Source organism: Dermacentor silvarum, chromosome 5 (genome assembly GCF_013339745.2).
Source record: "Dermacentor silvarum isolate Dsil-2018 chromosome 5, BIME_Dsil_1.4, whole genome shotgun sequence".
NCBI classification, from domain to species: Eukaryota; Metazoa; Arthropoda; class Arachnida; order Ixodida; family Ixodidae; genus Dermacentor; species Dermacentor silvarum.
This window is the reverse complement of record NC_051158.1, coordinates 110401262-110406815: the sequence shown is the minus strand read 5'-3', so window position 1 is coordinate 110406815 and position 5554 is coordinate 110401262. Positions and strand designations below refer to the sequence as shown.

Genomic DNA, 5554 nt, shown 5'->3' with positions numbered 1-5554 from the left:
CAAACGCCCACTGTACCTGTCGTACTTACTGTATTTACTGAGCTTACTTTACGTGTTACTTAATTGCTTCACAAGCACACGCAAGGAGGGGGGGGGGGGTCCCATGTCTTTGATAAACATGTAGAGTGTGTGCTTAAACTACCGACATTTATCACGTGACCTAGAGGAAAGCAGAAGCTTGCCCCCCCCCCCCCCCGGTCGGGCCGGTGAACCCCCCCCGAAAAAAATTCCTGGCTACGCCCCTGACTTGCAGGTCCCAAACATCTCGATTCTTTATCTTTCACAAACGTTTTCTCAAAAAGTATATTTGAAGCATTACACAGAGTGAAGCAAAACTTATCTGCGTAAGTACTGCTAGTGGCACAAATGAAATAACTATTACACATCGAAAAAGGCACAAAGATATGCACTTCTGTGTTTTAGCACTGCTTTTCGGCAATTGCTTTTCGCAGGCACTCACTGTAGCCTGCCACACTGCGGTCAACACCATGGCCACTGTCCTCATCATTTCAAACTTCCTCCAGATCAGAGAGTTCCTGCAGCTCTTTGAAGAAATCTCTTTCCTCATTGGATAAGTTGTGCAGGACGCATGCACCCATGATTATAAGCCAGCACTGCTTGATGCTGGCTGCGTCCACCAAGTACAGCCTGCAAAATTGCTGCTTAAGTATTCAAAATGTCACCTCAATGGCAACTCGCCGCTGGGAATGGGACTTGTTATATTTCTTTTCCAGGAGGGAAAGCTCCGCTGTGTATATCCTTGTGAGGCGTCATAAACCATGGTAGCAACGGATAGGCTGAATCCCCCAGGATGTAACCATTGCTGCATTTCGTTGCTGCAGCTTCAAAAAAGGGGCCTTCGCGGAGCACCCTGGCATTGTGCACCGAGCTGGGATATCCAACCAGCACATCTATGAACCTGTTCTCATGGTTGCATATGCCTTGCAGGATCAAAGAAGGACACTTTTTTCGATTAAAGTACGAGTGCGGGGATTCGGTCGTGGTGTTTATCTCTGTGTGGCTTTCATCCACGCAGCCAATGGTGTTTCGTGGTCCCTTCCCAGCGCTCTTTATTAAGAAGCCACCCTTGCTACGTTCTTGCTGTTGCTGGTCCGGCCACGCGATCACTTCTTCACTCATGCTATGTAAAAGGTTCAGCATCCTCTCGATGCATGCGTGCACAGATGACTCTGTAACATCAAATCTGTCTGCAATTGAGTACATGCTGCACTGGCTCCCGAGATAGCTCAAAACGATGAGAAACGTTTTTTCGGCACTGATTCGCGCGCGCCCTCTACGAGCTTCTGGGAAGAACTGAGATGCTTGATAGCGGTCTGCAAGACAGTTAAAGGTCTCGCGTGACAGTCGAAAGAGCCGCTTAAACTCAAACTCAAAATAGCTGCCCACGACGTCTTCATGGTATCGTGGAATACGATTTCGGTCTTTCCTCACCAGCTTTACGGCCAACATTGCGACCAAGTCATCGAACTCCTCATCACTGTCCGAGTCCACAAGGTCCATGGCTTCTTGAACGACAGTTGACAGTGTGTAACAGTTCATCGTCGTCATTCAGTGCAGCAGCGATGCTCACACACACACACACACACAAAACAGATCTAACCAATGTTTTCTACGACAACAACAAACAGCGCCACGCAAATAACACGTCACATACAAATTCACCAGCGCGTAAACAATGGGAGACACGATGCAGAAGGCCTGCACAACAGCTGCACCTTGGCATTCGTGCATCACCGTGCATCACCGTGAACTTGGTTCAAGTGGTGCAGCCGAATCGAACAGACCCCTTGCTTCAGCGCTTTAGCTTTATGCTGTGGACCAGAGCCAGACCCACCAGATTGCGAATTGTATGCTATTCCCAACTGACCTAACATGTGCTGACTTCCGAAGTTCAGGCAGTAGACAGCTTGGATTTCAATTGTTCAATGTCCGCAAGCGCAACTAGCCGACAGGAGGAACTACCGCACGAAATAAAGCTGAAGCTTATATTGTAATCTGGTCCACAAAATAATGCTAACATAAAAAAAAACACATACGTCAGGCGAGAAAAACGTGATGTCCAACACTTAGTGTGTATTTTGAACGGGTCGCATAAATCAATCAATCAATCAATATTTATTTTCTATCACAATAAGCAGAAGGCTACAGGAGAAAAAGCCGCAGCTTGATGAGCTCCTGAGCCCATACAGTTAGACAGGGGTCTAACATTAAATGCAGTAACTGAATGCAGACTGGACACAATAAGAGTTACATACAGACTTACAAGAAACTGGCGTAACAAGAGCAATTATGAAATAGACAACTGGTATTGAACAAAAGAAAAAGAGATACAGACAAGGAAACACATACAATGTGGACAAAAAGGGGAAAAAAAGAAAAAAAAATGCTGAAAATTTTCTAATTAACATGAGATTAACAAAGTGTACAAAGCAAGTATTCAAAGTATGCAATAATACAGTAGTAAGTGCACAAAAGGGCTCTTTAGGAATTGAGGCTGCGTACCATAATTATGGAGTCCACAGATACCTAAAAAAGCAAATAAAAGCAAGACAAAAATTTTCTGGCGGTGCTCTCTTAAAGCGAATCCTTCTTTGTCGAGTTGGATAGCAGGTTTTGATACTGTGGTCAGTGGTTACATTGGTTACACGTGGTTACTTTTAAGCTGAAGCTTTTTTGTATGGAGTTAGTAACTTTTCGAAACCATGGTTGGTGGTTGGATGGTGACGAGAAATGTGGAGTGGTGATGTGGTTAGCAGACGAGGTTACATGCTCTCATCTGTCGCGGCGGCGGCCCTTTCTGTTGGCAGCAGAAAGGGCACATCTTCGTAATCGCTGACACAAGTTTTAGGCATTGTGGTACAAACAACCTTCAAGCTACGAGATGGTGAGACAGGGACATGCAAAGTAAAGAGTCATAACAGTGAGTACAAAATGTCATCTTACCATCAAGTGAAGTCAACTCCTTTCAGAGCTTCATAGTGAATTTGTAAAACTTTGTGTGTGAAGCATCTTTTGTCCGATAGGCTAGTGTAATGTGAAAACAGATAGGCTGAAACAAGGGCCCAGTGTAGGAGTGACCAATGTTTAAAATGGCTACTTTTTTGTGTCTTCTGGTGATGCAATGCCACAAAGCAAGAAAGCATGTAGAAAATGTGTGATGGTGCTGATGACGACGTACCAGCCTTGACAAGTGTGGAGGTTTGGCCTTGTTAGTAAAGACATACTTGGATTGTTTTGAGGAATGCTAAAGAGAAAAATTATTAGAGCTGTGTTAGTAAATTACCCTTCTACAATACTAAAACAGCCGCTCTTACTGTGAGAAGCCACTTGATAAGCATAAGAGACGCGAAAATGAAAAGCGGGTGGCGACGATGCCTTGAAGTTCCTGTAGCAGCTCGCCATGATGTCATGGATTTTGGATGCCGTCTTATCGGTCCTAGTTAAATTTTTATTGGCAGAAATGCACTGCATTGCATTTTAAAGGAGCCAAACACTTTACTTGACAGTTTCAAGAACTTTTATTGAACCTCAATGGCAGAAATGCAAAAAAGTACTTTGCCATTCGTCACGTTAGACTGACGTACCAGCTCCGAGGCTTCGGGTGAAATTAAAGAAATAAAACTTTGACCATCATTTTCACTTGTAATGATCAACCTATCACCGCAAAATCAATGACATTTGAATTATTTTGTTCTTCAAGAATACTTTATCAATCTAAACTGATTTATTGTGTCTCGTTAGTGTTCCTGTATGTGCAGTGACAGACAGGGAACAGCAAGTGGCCGGTGCTTGTATGTGTCCACTTGCGTGTCCCCGTCTATCATGGTGCTTAAAAATACTAGTAAGTACCAGCCTTCTTTCCTCTCGAAGCTCGTAATGGTCCCACAAACGTTGGTTCCTGGTTGACCTACACAACATCTTATGGCCAGGATCAGAATCTTTACTGGCAATATTCACTGCGACAATCTTCGCTGCGGATGTCATATTCTCAGCTGGAGTGCCGACTCCAGCATGGTGGCAAAAACATGCTGGGTTTCAGGTGTGCCAGCTTCGATCAGGCCAGCTTCGATCTGCCGTGCTTAGAGTTTCCAGTCACCGGCTGTGGATGCAGTTTGTATGACCATCGTAGCCTTCAATTGGTCTCGTGTCTTTGATGAAGCTCACAGTTGTCTGCCTTGACAGTTGCCGTGCAGGAGCTTTGAGAGACCTGGCTGGCCTTACGCTGGCTCCTGCACCATAGTTCCTGCATCACACAGGGTTTCCAGCTCAATGGGCCGTAGGGCACTCGGCTCCTGCAGATGCGACACAATGTTATCAGACGGGCAGTAAGGTTTAAAAAGCCCACGAACACAGTAGCCGGCATTTTTTTATTCAGTTTGCCAATAATTGAGCAGAATTCAGTTCAAGCAGTTCTGTAGTGCGCCTGTAAAATTCATGCGTAGTCGAACTTTAATTGTCCGCACTGCCGCTTGCGCCAGTATATTCAGCTGCGGGTAATGAAGCACTGTGCGTAAGTGATGCATGTTTTCTGCCGGGAAAGACTGTGGTGGCTTCGTGACTATGGCATTATACTGCTAAGCACGAGATCGCAGGATCAAGATCATGGCCGCAGCAGCCACATTTCGATGGGGGCGAAATCAAAAAATGTCTCTGTGCTGTGCATTGGGTGCACGTTAAAGAATGTTGAGTGCATGAGAGTGAATAGTGTTTGTTGAAAACATTGAAAACAGACATGTCGTATAGCTTCCGGACGCAGTCCGGCGGAGTACTTGCAGAGCACAGACTGATGGCTCCTTTGCTTTCTAGGAAACGCCGAAGTTCAACAAACGAAGCGAAGATCGACCAAACCAAGCTTCCCGGCAGAAAAGGAAAAGGCAGCACGTGACGTCACAACGCACAGCAAGCAAGGCATCTTGGACCCACGGAAGCAAGATACGGCCAGGATTACAGCCACGTTATCTGGAGCGGGTGCCGAGCTCTCGCTAGATGTCGGAACCAGCAGGGCATAAAGGCACTGCCAGCTGGGCGTCTGTTGCAGTCCGGCGGAGTACTTGCAGAGCACAGACTGATCGCTCCTTTGCTTTCTAGGAAACGCCGAAGTTCAACAAACGAAGCGAAGATCGACCAAACCAAGCTTCCCGGCAGAAAAGGAAAAGGCAGCACGTGACGTCACAACGCACAGCAAGCAAGGCATCTTGGACCCACGGAAGCAAGATACGGCCAGGATTACAGCCACGTTATCTGGAGCGGGTGCCGAGCTCTCGCTAGATGTCGGAACCAGCAGGGCATAAAGGCACTGCCAGCTGGGCGTCTGTTGCAGTCCGGCGGAGTACTTGCAGAGCACAGACTGATCGCTCCTTTGCTTTCTAGGTGAGAATGCCTAACTAGGTGTTATTTTTATTTCATTGTTTGCATGTTTCTCCGCTGGACTGCACCAGTGCTCCACGATGGCTGAGTTTGATTGCCTTGCGTGCATGAAAGTGATTGCTGATGATTTGCAGAGCCTGACATGTGCCGAGTGTAACAAACGGTA

At 46.3% G+C, this 5554-nt stretch overlaps 1 pseudogene; it reads right to left on the bottom strand.

Annotated features, from left to right (window-relative positions):
• Positions 1 to 268: 268 nt before the first annotated feature.
• On the bottom strand, positions 269 to 1521 carry LOC119454328 (uncharacterized; annotated as a pseudogene).
• Positions 1522 to 5554: the final 4033 nt, after the last annotated feature.